General features: G+C 41.7%; 1 pseudogene; it reads right to left on the bottom strand.

Moving 5' to 3' along the window:
- Positions 1 to 4607: 4607 nt before the first annotated feature.
- On the bottom strand, positions 4608 to 5653 carry LOC105474778 (olfactory receptor 2T11-like; annotated as a pseudogene).
- Between the last annotated feature and the right edge of the window lie 9331 nt (positions 5654 to 14984).

The raw sequence follows: 14984 nt of genomic DNA, 5'->3' as shown, positions 1-14984 counted from the left end.
AAGGAATTGTCATGAGTAGAAAAACTGGTGAAATGTAAATTTGCTCATTCTGATCATTGTTTTATGGCTATTGAAATGTCAAGATTAGGCCAGGCATGATGGCTCACACCTGCAGTCCCAGCACTTTGGGAGGCCAAGGTGGGTGGATCGTCACCTGAGGTTAGGAGTTCAAGGCCAGCCTGGCCAATATGGTGAAACCCCGTCTCTAAAAATACAAAAAAAAAAAAAAATAGCCAGGTGTGGTGGTGGGTGCCTATAATCCCAGCTACTTGGGAGGCTATGGCAGGAGAATCACTTGAACCTGAGAGACAGAGGTTGCAGTGAGCCGAGATCGTGCCATTGCACTCCAGCCTGGGCAGCAGGGGCAAAACTGTCTCAAATGTCAGCATTAAGAGAAGTTGAGTGAGGGCTACATTGGAAGCTCATCGTGTTAATTTTGCCACCTTTTTGCTTGTCTAAAGTAGTTCAAATGAAAAAGACATTTAGAATAATGCCTGTCTTTGCCCTGGGGCATGTGTGGTGATCAAAGCACAAGAGGGCTCTGGATGCTGGTTATGTTCTGTTTCCTGATGGAGTGCGGGGATTATTTCGTGAATGGTTTCACAACTCTTTTGAGATGATTAAGAATAAGTTTTGCATTGGCATTTCTAGGGTTATATATTTCATAAGAGATCAACACTGATTTATGATGTAATTTTCTTAGAAGCCCTGCTGTTGCCCGTGTCAAGTGCTGATTCAGTTTACTCCCTAAAATTACAAAGTAGCTGGAATTAAATATCCCCAAGCAGACTTCTTTCCCTTATGTTGTAGGCCTTTCAATCACTTTTCCCTTTATGTTTTACCAAATCAAATGAGGGATGTTAACTACAATATTTAAAGCTATTAACTATTATATCTATAATTACAGAAATATACATGGAGAAAACTTTTTGGCAAATTATTTGGCAATAAATGATCATAGATTCAAGGCTTTTATACAATTCATTTTTTCCAATTGATTCTGGAGATTGCAGAGTAAAAATGAGGCATAGCATGTAAAGCACCAAGACAACAAAATAGCTGCTAAAATGCAGAAAATGTTTAATAGCAAATAGAAAAATGTCACCATCAGTCCATCCGAGGTGCCTATGAGACATTATTCATTTTTGTTTTGTATTTTTTATTCTCCTAATGACACAGGCGGTTTTAAAGAATCCAGAACGCATGGGGTTTCAGGAGGATGTCATGTTACTAACCGGCCACCAGGTGGCAGGAGGATGAGGCCACGCTGTCCCATAGTCGCACCTGCAGGATGCCTAATAGACTCTACAGATAATCACTTGGGACTGTGTCTTCATGTCTAGATTTCTCCTTCCTGTACGGAGAGATCAAGCCAAGGGAAAGTGGGGCGATATCTATCTTAGATGCAATCGCAAATGTCTGAGTGCAGCGCCTGAGGTAGAATCTATTCAACCAATCAAGAGAAACTCCTGATGAGAGCTTTGCCCAGAGAACCCACAGAAGACGGCCTGGCTGGATCACTAAGGCACAGCCGCCATCGCCTGAAGGAGCAACAGTTACAGGCTTAGAAAACGTCCGCTCTAAGAAGCCTCTCATTCTTCAACTATGATCCACTCTAAGCAAGATAGTCAACTATGGCACAGAGAGGTTAGGTAACATGCTGAGGGCACACAGCCCAGAGATAAACAGGCCAATATTCAGACTCCAATGGGTTCAGCTCCAAGCATATGGCCTTATCACCCTCAAATTGCCTTTGAAATTGGGAGATGGGGTGGAAATAATTAAAAAACAGTTAAATATTCATGGGGAAACAACCTTATAAAAAGCTATTCAACACCTGAACAATCTGTAACTGGACATATATGCCCGTATCACACAGTATTTTAGTGAAATCTGTGGGCACCAAGAGGAGATGCACAAACTACAACTAGTACACTCAGAGCAGGGACATTTTTCCACACTAAACGGGAAGCCATCACCAGAGAAGCCACCACAAAGCCAAGATTACAGAGAGAATGTTTTGGGAGTACGGTGGACTTTAACTTCTAAACACAAATAATTTGCACTTTGAAATGAAGTGACAGAATGTCACCTTATAACAAAATCATGCCACATTATTCAAGGAACTCCACACCATGAGGAATTCTCACTACAACTTTTAATTGCCCAAAGAGACAAATTTATTGAAATCAACAGCTACTGGACATCTATTACATGCTGCAAATTATATGCATTGGAGAAGCATAAATACGACATACTTTGTTCACAAAGGAGTAAGTTTGTAGTAACGACAGCAGTTGATGTTATTTTGTCCTTGTTTTTCACATAATTCTAGTTAACATTGAGTGTCTACTATTTTCTAGGCACTATGCTGGACACACATCATGAATTATCTGACAAACATGTCGTGCTAAATTCATATATTCAATGCAAACGAGGGGGAGTCCTAAAGGTTGTCCTGCAACCCAGATAGCTCTACTAGCTTGTTAACTTACCTGTTCTCCAAGATGATTCTCTTCTCCTCTCACTTTTGACAGGACCACCCTGATCTTTACTCAGAAGCTCTCATTGATTCTAACTGCACTGAGAAGATACAAACCAGGGGAAGGGAGTCAAGTGGTGACACATGTGCTCTGCCTGACCTCCTGCTGTTGTCAGTGACTTGGCCATGGCTCTCACAAAAGGTCAGTCTGTTTCTGTGCTTTCGGCCACTCTCGAAGGCCATCTTTCTGAAAGTTTCCTCCATTTCTCATATCAATTTTCTTTTTGTACTGAATTATTCCTTTGAACTTTATACTCAGTATCACAATGACAGCAACATTAACACATTGGTATCACATGTTCTTCTAGTTATACTCCACTTTACAAAAAAATCTAACTTTGTACTCAAACTTACCTTATCTACTTCCTCTCCCTTTATTTTACTCTGAATCTCTAAGCATATCTCCATTACAAATTGTCCAAGTTACAAATAACCTTCGTGTTGCTAAATACCATAACCAAATCTCATTTCAACCATAAACTGTACTTGTTGCAGTTACTGATACTGTCTTTTTAAACATTTTGTCTTAGATTTTATTTCTTACCTCATAAAACCCTCTTTTCTAATTTTTCATGTGACACCAGCTGCCTCAGATGTCAAGCTTTAAGAAAATTCTCAAAAAAACCTATGTTTTTTTAAACACTTTGTACTCTGAGGATTATTAAATGTATACCTATGTTCAGAACTGATATGAACTGCAATTGGCTTTACATATAGCTTCCATATCTTTATGTATTTATTTTGAGACAAGGTCTCACTCTGCCACTCAGGCTGGAGCACAGTGGTGCCATCACAGCTCACTGCAGCCTCAACTTCTCAGCCTCCAGTGATCCCCTCCCACCTCAGCCTCCCAAGTAGCTGGGATTACAGGTGGGTGCCACCACACCCAACTAATACTTGTATTTTTGGTAAAGATGGGGTTTTGCTAATGTTGGCAGGCTGGTCTCCAAACTCCTGAGCTCAAGAAATTCACCCTCCTTGGCCTCCCCTACAGTGCTGGGATTACAGGTGTGAGTCAGTGCACCCGGCCTAGCTTAAATACCTCATAGATATTACCAAATTATCTTGACAAGTGAATTCTTGACTTCTGCTACAGGCCACTGTAGTTTTCCAAATCTCAAAAATTGCATTTTTTTATTCACTTGGGCCCAAACCAATAAGTTATCCTTCACTCTACATCTGTTGCTGACATATGCCAAATCCATGAGCTAAATCCTTTTTGGTGTCCACCCTACCCAAGCCATCCTTGTTTCTCATCTTTGAAACCTCCTGAATTATCTTCCTGTTTCCATATTTCACTTTGTTGTATTTTCCTACACCACAGGCACAGTGATGCTTTTAGACACGTGTCTGTTATCACGTAACACCCACATGAAAAACTCCAAGGACTTCCCACCCCACTCAGCCTAATTCAAAGTGCCTTAAGGGTTGTTGTTGAATCACACACAACTTGGAAAGTGAAGTTTCTGGCCATGGATGTTAACGAACCTGGTGTCCTGTGAATACTCTCAAGGAAAGTGGCAGCCGTGTTCTTTGATGCTAAGTACTCGAGTCTATTCCCTGCGCGTAGCTGTGTCATGTTGAGCCTCCACCCATTCATACTCAGTTCTGTGCAATTCACCAGCATTTTTTGTGGCCTAGTATTTGACAGCTGCTGTCTGTACTCAAGAGGGTCAGAGATCCAAAGATAATATTAGAGCTTATGGTTACTTGGGGTCAATACTATAATAAGAAACACGACTAAAGTGTGTGCTTTATCTTCTTTGCCACTTGTGTATTGACATTCTTTTACTCTATTGCTACAAAACTAATCACAGAATTTGACTGTAAACATTTGATAGCTTTTGTAGATTCTTTCATTTTGTGTTGTTTAAACATGAACATCTATTGTGAAACAGATCTAGTTCAGAGTGAAAGTTTGCTGTGAACTCTAATATCTGGGGTTTTTCTTCCCTAGAGAAAATAAACAATTATTTAACTGAATAAACCATTCTTGATACTTCACACTGAAAGGTCTCTGCATAACAGCACATCTTTCCCTTGCTCCCCTGAGGAGAGTGAATCATCCTAACTGCCAATAGTAAGGAGACGTTGACAGCTGACCAAATCTCCAGGAAAACAGGGCACACGGAGGAAGGTCTTCGGAGCCTTACCCTCCTGGCAGTGACTCTCTAAGCATCACTTGTGGTGACTTTCTGAGCAGATGAGGAACCTGCAAGCACTTTTTTAATGCCCCTGTGATGTCCTTGTTTGAGGCTGTAGGTGAGAGGGTTGAGCACGGGTGTGACAGTGGAATAGAGGCTGACACTACCTTGTCCTGCTCGGGGGCATGGAACAGACCGAGGCAGCATGTATGTGTAGAAGGCAGCTCCATAGAAGATGCTAACCACAGTCAAGTGGGAGGAACAGGTGTGAAGGCCTGTCTGTGACCTTCAGCAGAGCGCATGCAGTGGACAGTTAACAAGACGAGGGAGTAGGAGGTGGAGACGATCGAGATGGGGATGAGCAACATGAGGACACAGCAGCTGCACATCAGAGTTTCATACAAGGACGTGTCCACACAGGCCAGTTTGAGAATCGCCGGGATCTCACAGAAAAAATGGTCGATTCTGCAGGAGCCACAGTCAGGGACAGTCATGGTGATGGGTGTGAGCAGAAAGCCAGCGAGGGAGCCACCAAACAGGGCATGAGCAGCCAGCAAGAAACACATCTTGTGGTCCATCAGGACTGGGTATCTCAGAGGGTTACAGCCAGCCACACAGCGGTCATAGGCCATGAGGCCCAGTAGGAAGAACTCAGACCAATCATGGTCACGTAGCGGAAGATCTGGATGCCACAGGCCACAAAGGAAATGGTTCTCTAGGAACCACGTCCACCAGGAGCTCTGGGGCAGTGGTGCTGATGAAAAGGGTGTCCATGAGGGGCAGCTGGCCGAGCAGAAAGCACATGGGGGTGTGGAGGCGACAGTCCACCCGAACCAAGAATATCATGACCAAATTTGCAGTTACAGCCACTGCGAAAACAGCCAAGATCAGTGTGAATACGATCCCCGTAGCCTCACCCTTCACCAGAAGCCCCGGGAGGGTGAAGTCAGGATGACGTGTTCGTCATTGATGTGGCCCCACGAGCGTCCCAGGGCAGCGGGAAGACAAGGCCCAGGGAGGAGGCAAGAACACGTTCAAGATGGGAAAGGTCTGCAGTGGAGGTGACACTTCTGAGGGTACCGTCAGGATGAAGCTCCCAGGGTAGAGGCTAGAAAAGAACAAGCAGACCGACATGCGCATCATAAAGCGGAACCCGTGGCTTCATTTCCCCGTCAGAACTGCTGCTTCTGTGTTGTGTCTGTTCATGCTGCTGGAGGTTACGGTAACTGCATGATACAATTGCTGTGTCCTACACCAAGAACGGGGTTTTAACCATGTCTGTTCTGTCCATGCTGCATTTCTCGTATCCAGGACATTATCTAGCCCTTAGTAGGGTTAAGTAAATGCTAGTTGGAAAAGCAGGATGCTTGATTTCATTGATTGGCAAATGGATAAAGTGGAGTGAAGTAAATCACTGAGGAAACGAAGGGTTAGGATAACTTTTGGGGCTTCGTGAATAAAATGTTCCCTATGTTTTATTATTTGTATAAGTTTAAGGACGAATGCAGTGTCATGACATGGATATGTTGCATAGTGGAGTCTTGTCCTTCAGTGTAACCGTAATTCAAATAGCGTAGGTTGTGCTCATATTCATTTCTCACCCTTCGGTCCCCTTTCACCCCCTACTCTTCCAAGTCTTCGATGCCTATTATGCCACCGTGTGTCTAAAGTTGGGACTCCTCCGTGTTCTTTGTGCTGTTTTGCTAACCTTTTTGACGATCTTTCTTCAGGTAAGTTAGAGGGTGAAGAAAACTATTTGCAAAAACTCCAGAATTAAATTTTTAAAAAGCGGTTTATGACACTAAGCTCACTCCTTGCATTGCTCTCCACTGCTCCTGTAGGTTTGGGAAATGGCAAGGAAATTACAAGGAAAGTGTTGGCAGGTTGAAGCTTTGTCACCAGGAGACACAGGAGCAGGGTTCACCAAGCTACATGTCTGCCAGCGTTTACCGGAACTGAGGCCAGAGCTAAACGCAGGCTTAGAAAGCTATGGAGATGTATGGGAATGTGACAGCAACAGGCCAGTTTAAGGAGGGATTTTATCTTTAACTTATATCAGGTGAAAGATTCAAATGTTAGACAAAAAGAACCATACATGTAAAAATTACCACCCTCTGCCCAACTAGCCCCCCGCCCCCGCATGGCAGGCTTCAGTGGCTTGAGTCTCAAACATTTATTAAAGGGGGAGCCTAGGGGCACGCCGCAAGGCTTTTTCCCCCTTTCACATGTTGCTGGACACCTTGGCTCCGCTATCTAGTGTTGCCAGATTTAGCAAATAAAGATACAGGACACTCAGCTATGTTTGACTTTCAGATAATCAAAAAATCTGTTTAAGTTCATAATGTACTTACAACCAGAAAAAGCATTCACCATTTATCTGAAATTCAGATTTATCTGGTTGTCCTTTACCATGCAGAAGTCATACCTGGTTTCACAAAGGTACCAGAATTGTAATGACCTTGAAAAGTGACCAGTAGAATCTGTACAAATTAATAGAGTCTAAAAAAGTTACATACTAACATCAAAATTAAACTGGCTTACTCCCAATTTCCCTGTGATCGATACATTCAGATTACTGTGAAAGGGGCTGAGGACTGGCCTCCTCTGTCAGGCCTCCCAGAAATACTCTGGTCAAAACTAAGTCTAGGTCAGTGAGTCTTAACCTCCTGATCTTTTAAATTCTATTCCATTTCCCAAGGATAACTGAACACAAATATTGTCTAAAAATGTTCTAATTCAAAGCCCAAAAATATGAAACATAACTCCAAAAACTTCCTAGAATCAACCCACATTAAGGAGAAGAGAGCACATCTCTGTCATATTAAACAAATTCAAACATTTTATCCAAAATGTATAAAACACTAAAAACAGGCCAGTGTGGTGGTTCATGCCTGTGACCCCAGCACTTAGGGAGGCCGAGGATCACTTGAAGCCAGGAGTTTGAGATGAGCCTGGGCAACACAGCAGAGCTCGTCTTTATGAAAACATGAACTAGCCAGGCGTGGTGGTGGCACGTCTGTCTCCCAGCAACTCAGGAGGCTGAGCTGGGAGAACTGCTTGAGGCTAGGAGTTTGAGGTTAGAGAGAGCTAGGATTGTGCCACTGCACTCCAGCCTGGGTGACAGAGAAGACCCTGTCTCTAAAAATAAGTAAAACATTTATAACAATTAAACATCTAGAGCATTTCTCGTGTCCATAGCTCGTAGGTGCCTGGCTTAATCCATCGTGACATTTTAACCTGGTTGTTCCACGAACTTTCCCACGATCTCCCTGCTGTCTCGTGAATCCCCCGTCTAGTCTGAGCACAACCACCAGAGTCACAGTGGGACTCGCATCACGCCACCAGAGTCACAGTGGGACCCGCATACCACCACCACCAGAGTCACAGTGGGACCCGCATCACGCCACCAGAGTCACAGTGGGGCCCGCATCACACCACCAGTCACAGTGGGACCCCGCATCACGCCACCAGAGTCACAGTGGGACCCGCATCACGCCACGCCACTTTCCGCTTGAAACCTGCTGTTGTGCTTCACATCATGCGTTAAGGCCGGTCATGTTCTGAACGTTTCATCCTCTGAAATCATCTCCTGCCGACTCCGGCCTGTTTGTCCCCAGGCTGCAGCGACGGTCGCTTCCTTGTTTGTCCTCTGTCCCCACTTTGCAAGAGCCCGGAGCCCAGGCCTTTGCGTCTGCTGCTGCCCTGCCTGGGCTCCTCCTCCATCCATGCAAGGCCACCCCCCCTCCTGTCCTTCGGGGCTTTGCTCAAAAGCCACCTGGTCAGAGGGGCCTATTCTGGTCCTATGACTTTTTCTTCACTTTTCTTCACACCATCTGACACACTATGCTGTGTTTTGTGTTTATCTCAAGCTGGAAAGTAAACTTCATGTGAATAAGGGGTTTTGCCGATTGTTAACTGAAGTCTCACCATCTAAAGAAACAACTGGCACATTGTAAATTTTGGTTGAATAAATCGTTTTTAAACACATGCAGCCAGCAAAAAATGCAAATTATTTTTATGCTTTTTAAGATATATCTCTAGAATTCCTTCAAAACACCCCGATTTTATAAAATGTGCTGAAGAAATAATTTTCATGCCAGGCACTTGGTGTTTATCTTCAATGCAAAACAAAATTGACAAAAATATGGGATCCACCCACATTTGATAAGAAACTTCATTCTAGGAAACAAAGAAATCAAGAGTTTCTAAGATCAGACAGCAATATAACTTTTACTTCTAAATTAGAAAATTTGAGAATTATGCTGTGGTTTAAAATAAATATACCTAGAATAACTAAGATGTCAGCATAATTCACAAAAAAGGAGGAACTACTCCCCACTTCCTCTGCCTTCTGAATCTGTCCTTGCTGTGACAGGTCTTCACTCACGTAGGTACCAATAGGTTGAAATAACTTTGGCTTCAAGTGTTATTACACATCCAGAGATTGTACTGTAGATGTTAATAGTTAGAATTCACCTTACGTTAAACAGACAAAAAAAATCATTGTGTATGATTTGTTGCAGAATTCCATCTGCCTTTTATGATTAGAATAGTTGTCTTAAATAACGCCATAGGGCTTAATTTGCTACTTAAATTGAATGATGCTGTAATACTTACTTTAATGTTAAATATAAACCATATGGGCAGAATAATCTTCCGCCTCCAGCAAAGGTCCTCATGTGCTAACGTCTGGAACCAATGAATATGCTCTCTTAAGTGGCAAAGACTTTGCAGGTGTGATTAAGAATTCTGAGATGAGATTATTCTGAATTCTGCTGTTGGAGTCAATGTAAACACCAAGGCCTTACACGGGACAGACGAGGCAGGAGAGTCAGACGTGACATGAAAACAGGTCGGGTCGGGGGGACTCAGTCGGTCTCCGGGTTTGACGATAGAGGGGACCCCAAGCCAAGGAATGTAGGCAGTCTCTAGAAACTGGAGAGGGCTAGGAAATAAGACTCTCTTACAACCTCGTGGAAAAGGTAGTCCCTTCCCAACATTGTGATTTCAATGCAGTGAGACCAGCTTCCAACTTCTGACCTCCAGGCTGTGATATTATAAAACTTGGTCATTTGGTACCACAGCCATAGGGAACTTCTGTGCCAATAAATGATTTTCTTAGTTTTTAGACAAAATTGAGACGTGTTGCAACAATAAACGCGCCAGCACTTGTGTAGTGCTTGCTGGGTCCCAGGCACCACGGCACGGGTGCCAATGTTTCCACCTGCTCCTCACAGCACCTCCACGGGTCCATCACTGGACTTATCCCCATCTCACAGCTGGTAAAACTGAGGCTCAGAAGTCAGGTGGGAGAGCTGGACCCAGGCTCAAGGACTCAGCTTTTGTTTTTCATGCTCTCTCTGCCTTAGCTACTCCCCAAAGACAATATCCCTTTGAGCATCACTTAAGAGAAGTTAAACGAATACAGGGTACAAGGCCATAAACACACTCAAGGGAAATTTGAACTTCTGATCACAAGTTGTCAAAGTAATCAAAGTGACAAAAATGAAGTTAATTTTCCAGAAACTCAAAATTCTCCCTAACTCCTGGGCAATTCTCAGTCATTACACGCCTGCCTGCAGGTGTCTGGCTTTATATTGGGGTCTATGAAAAAAAAAATCTTGGGTGTACCCCGAGAAAGGTCTTGCCAATGCCCCTCACACGTGTCACTGCTGTGAGACTGCGGAGGACAATGCCCCATTCGACAGGCACGTCTCCAGTCCCACACAGCATTGCCGCTGTTAACACGCAGCCCTGTGCGTTCTATGCCCTGTTGGGATTTCAGATTTGAAGATCTCTAATGTGGCAGAGTTCACCTAAGGGGAGAACAATTCCGACGTCCCTAGCATAAAGACAAGACAAATATATTTAAGGTAACAGATATCTCAATTACATTGATCTTTACAAATCATATGAATGTATTATATGTACCTTACAAAAAAAGAATGACCCTTGAATATTACAATTGAAATAAATTCATTTCCAAAAAATTACAGAATTTTGAACTGAATTTAAATACTTGTGTAATACACTGAAATGGTACTACAGCGATCCTATCAATGATTTATGAAACATTTTTTCAACATAATTGCCCTTGTATACAATGTTTTCCCAGGTACTGAAGACCGCTAATGGGCAGGAGAGATTTTTTAAAGTTTTAAAAGACAATTCAAAGGGCCAACGCTGTAGTCAGACTTTACTATTCTTATGGTTATGTTTAACTTTGTTGTAATACTAGATCACTTTTTGAGAAGTTCCCTAAAGGTAGGGGCATGAGGGAACTAAGTTACAGGACAGTCTCCCTACTATGGATCGAGGACAGTCATGGGACCATTTTTGATATAATTATTCATGATGGCCTCTTTTGCCAATCAAGTGGTCTTTTCAGGCCTCTCAGGTGGAGTCATAAAAACTCACCACTCCCTCCTAATACGTGTCTATCACTGCGCAGTTAGGGTCACATTCTTACTCTTGAGAGGCGATGAAATACAGTGAAACGTGAATACACTTAGCTGGGCGCTAGCACAGAGGCAGGGGGCTTGAACTTAATTTTATTCTTTCCTAGAGCATGCAACCATGAAGCTTCCTCAATAGCAATGTAGAAGGCCACGATGCAGAAATAGTTTGTCAATCTTATTCAACGAACTTCTACATGAGAGCTGGGTTGTATCAATGTTGATAAAGGGGGAACCTCAAACTGCTGGTGGGAATTAGAATGGGTTTTCTGGGGTTTTTTTTTTTTTTTTTGTCGTTTTTTGAGAGAGCACTAAAGTCAATGCCAGGAGTTTAAAAAATATGTACAAGCTTCCACTCCTAGGAAAGTGTAGTATGGAAATAATCAGATGAGTGGGCAACTTATTTAAAAAAACCCATTCTGGTGTTATTTTGCAATAAGAAAGTGGAAGTAACCTAAGCATCTGCCAACTGGACACATACTAGATAATTTTAGGTTTTAGTACATAATAGAGTTCTAAGTGACCACTGGAATGTAAGGTGATCTACATTCATCACCATATAGCAGGTTCATTGTATTCTTAAGTGAAAAGGTGGCATATTTTCCACCTCTATAATATATATACATATGCATGCGTACGTGTGTGTATGTGTGTCTATATGTATGTAATCTCCTTACAACTCTACTCTCTACCTTTGAACTGAAATCCCTTAAATACATACACAGCATGTATTAATAATCTTGTCCTTAGAAATAATCCAAAGGAAGACTTTTAGTCTTTCAAATTACACAAAGCCGTTACTTGCGAGCATCCCTGCCTTGGGCCAAAATTATATCCTTTCTCTCTTTGAAGTTGTTTCCACAGTTGATCCAGGGAGACAGCAAAGCAGTTTTCATTAAACCTTCATATTCAGAAGCTGAGGCCCAAAGATATGGTTTTAACTACATTCAAACATGTTTCTGATTTTAATTTTTCCAAGTTTGTGTCATAGTTAACATCACTGATCATTTTCAGTTAAGCACTTTGGAATTCCAGGGAAAGAATTTTGATGACATCAGCTGACACATGTAATCCTAAACCTTGCAATTAAATTCAGTCACGAGTTTTCTGCTTCCACCCTTGAGCAAATGCCCCTAATGGAACTTACCTCCTGTTTCTTCAAAGAAAGAATATATGAAGAATCTAGCAAAAGCCAATGACTTTTTTTTTTTTTTAAAAACATAAGCTGCAATTTAAAAATAGTTAGAAATCACTTAGTGAATCCGGAAATAATTTAAGTACAGTTTTTGGGTTTTTTTTTTTTTTTTTGCTTCTAGCATCACCCCGACATGCAGTTCTATGTGAGCCTGTACAAGTCACCTAACTTTGTTAAACTCCAGTTTCCATGACGTCTCTTCAAACCTGAGATGCCAAGGAAAGTTTTGTTTTTGTTTTGTTTTTTTTTTTAAGGATTTTTAGAAACTAGAGTTTGTACTTTGGGGTAACTACGCCTTCTAAAGTGAAATACTTTTCATTCATTTCTTACACTCGTATTTATTAAGGGCAAATTCATGAAAGTTTTCGTTTCTTACACTCATATTCACTCATTTATTAAGGGCAAATTTGTGAAATAGTTTTCATTCGTTTCTTAGACTCATTTATTAAGGGCAGATTCTCTATCAGGAAAGTTTTTAGGTCCTTGGGATGCATCACAAAATAAAGATCCTTGTTTTTAGGTTTGTGATGATTTAATAAAACCAAAGAAGCTTAAAGTGCTCATAAAAATACAATGTGAAATAACCAGTGTTGAAGCTACAGGTCATTTATTTACCATTTTATATTCTTAACTAGTTGTATAAACCAAGGGAATGTAGTCAAGATTAAATGTTTTCTTGGCCTTTGATGACCTGGGATTTAGAAGGAAGCACACAGTGAAATGCTGGAAAGTGTGCATGGTCACGGGAGTCACCCAGGTTTAAGAAATCTACCCTCAATACAATCCAACTGGAAAAAAGCTTAAAAATGCATCTGGCTTTTATCATTTGTGTAAGAATCAGCCTATTGTTTTAACTAAATAACCTATCAATGCCATACGATTATCTATTAATACAATTGTTTCATGTATGGAACTTTGTAGAGTCAGGACCTGACGTTTTGGTCATTTTGCTTTCACATAATTGTCAGAATTCTCAGACTTCATTTAAAGTCAGTTGTTTAACTTGACAGGGATGTTCTGTCACTAATTTTTTCAATTTTCAGTTTTTAATTTTTGTGGATACAGAGGTCTGCATTCTTTTCTTTAATGCTAAATAATTATTTATCATTAGTTATCTAATTATCTTCAGTTTCTCTGATCATTCCTTTTTGCCTGATATCTTCCTGAGTATTGAATAAGGCAGTTAAATAAGGTATTTAAATAAGTAGACTGTATGTTTTCTTCTATTATAATTTTATATTGCATAGATGCTTGCTGTATAAATAAAAAGTCTGTAGAAGCAAGCGTTCAGTTAACTTTATATCCATATCCCTCACCTGCAGAAAGACCCCACAGGGAATCTGATTACCCCTCGACGTGGGTCATCAGGTCCTCGCTAGACCAGCCTAACTGGCCTCCAACAGCAAATGAACATGGCTTTCACCAGCATGTTGCTCTGAAGGGACCTTTGTCCCCAGGTCGTATGAGGGTTAAGCTGGCAGCTGCACATCATCATGCCATGTGCTTCTCCCACTTTGTGTTTTTGAGACAGTCTTGCTGTTGCCAAGGCTGGAGTGCAGTGGGCACGATCTCGGCCCATTGTAACCTCCACTCTGAGTTCAAGCATTTCTCCTGCCTCAGCCGAGTAGCTGGGATTACAGGCATGTGCCAACCACGCCAATTTTTTGTATTTTTAGTAGAGACAGGGTTTCGCCATGTTGGGCAGGCTAAACTCCTGGCCTCAAGTGATCCACCTGCCTCAGCCACCTAAAATGCTGGGATTACAGGCATGAGCCACCGTGCCCGGCCGCTTCCCCCCTTTGTCAATTATCAGTATCGTGGCTTGGCACAAAACACCAGACCGGAGGTTAGAAGATGTGGTTCTGAAGGCCCATCTGCCTCTCGCTTGAATGGGGAAATAACTTGCTGTGAACATCAGCTTCTTCATCTCCCATGGGGCCGATTCTTTAATATTTTGTGAAGATCAGAATCAAAAATCAGATAATGTAGTTAAATGTTTTCAAAACTAGGGACAGTCCTGGGGACAGTCTATGTTTTCCTCATAACTTGGATTAGTGCATGTCATGTTTCAGGTATACAACTAATATTAACTAAGTTACTAAATTATGTATATTACTTAATAATTCATATATTTTAATAAGCAAATCTGGTGACCACAAATTACCTGATGAAGAACTTGGTGAGATGACTGGGGAAAAATCCTTGGTCACTCCCTTTTACAGTGGGACTAGTTGTATGTGTGAGGAGAGTGGGTACCCACCATGTGTAAAATGAGACTTAATTTTTTTTTAAGTTGTATTGAAGTAGAGCCTACAACAGAAAAGTGCACACGTCAACAGTGGAAAGATTGATAAATCACCAGGATAAGAACATGTTGATGTAACCACCACGGAATTGCTTGAATAGACTCAAACATTGAATAAGTCACTCCTTCCATGCCCCTATCACTAAAGTCCATGATATCCCTAGAAACTTGTCAAAATGCACCTCACTTATTGCTTCAGCAATACTTTTGAAATGTCTGTCAGTGTTAAATATTCTAGTTAAATGTGCAGAGAATTAATCTTGGAAATAACAAAAGTCCTATTTTTTAATATTTAGCAACTGAGGAAATGGGAAAAAACACAAATGTCCCAGGATAGAGCACA

Source organism: Macaca nemestrina, chromosome 1, assembly GCF_043159975.1.
Source record: "Macaca nemestrina isolate mMacNem1 chromosome 1, mMacNem.hap1, whole genome shotgun sequence".
Classification (NCBI taxonomy): Eukaryota; Metazoa; Chordata; class Mammalia; order Primates; family Cercopithecidae; genus Macaca; species Macaca nemestrina.
The sequence above is the reverse complement of the archived record's forward strand: the minus strand, read 5'-3'. Positions and strand labels throughout refer to the sequence as shown.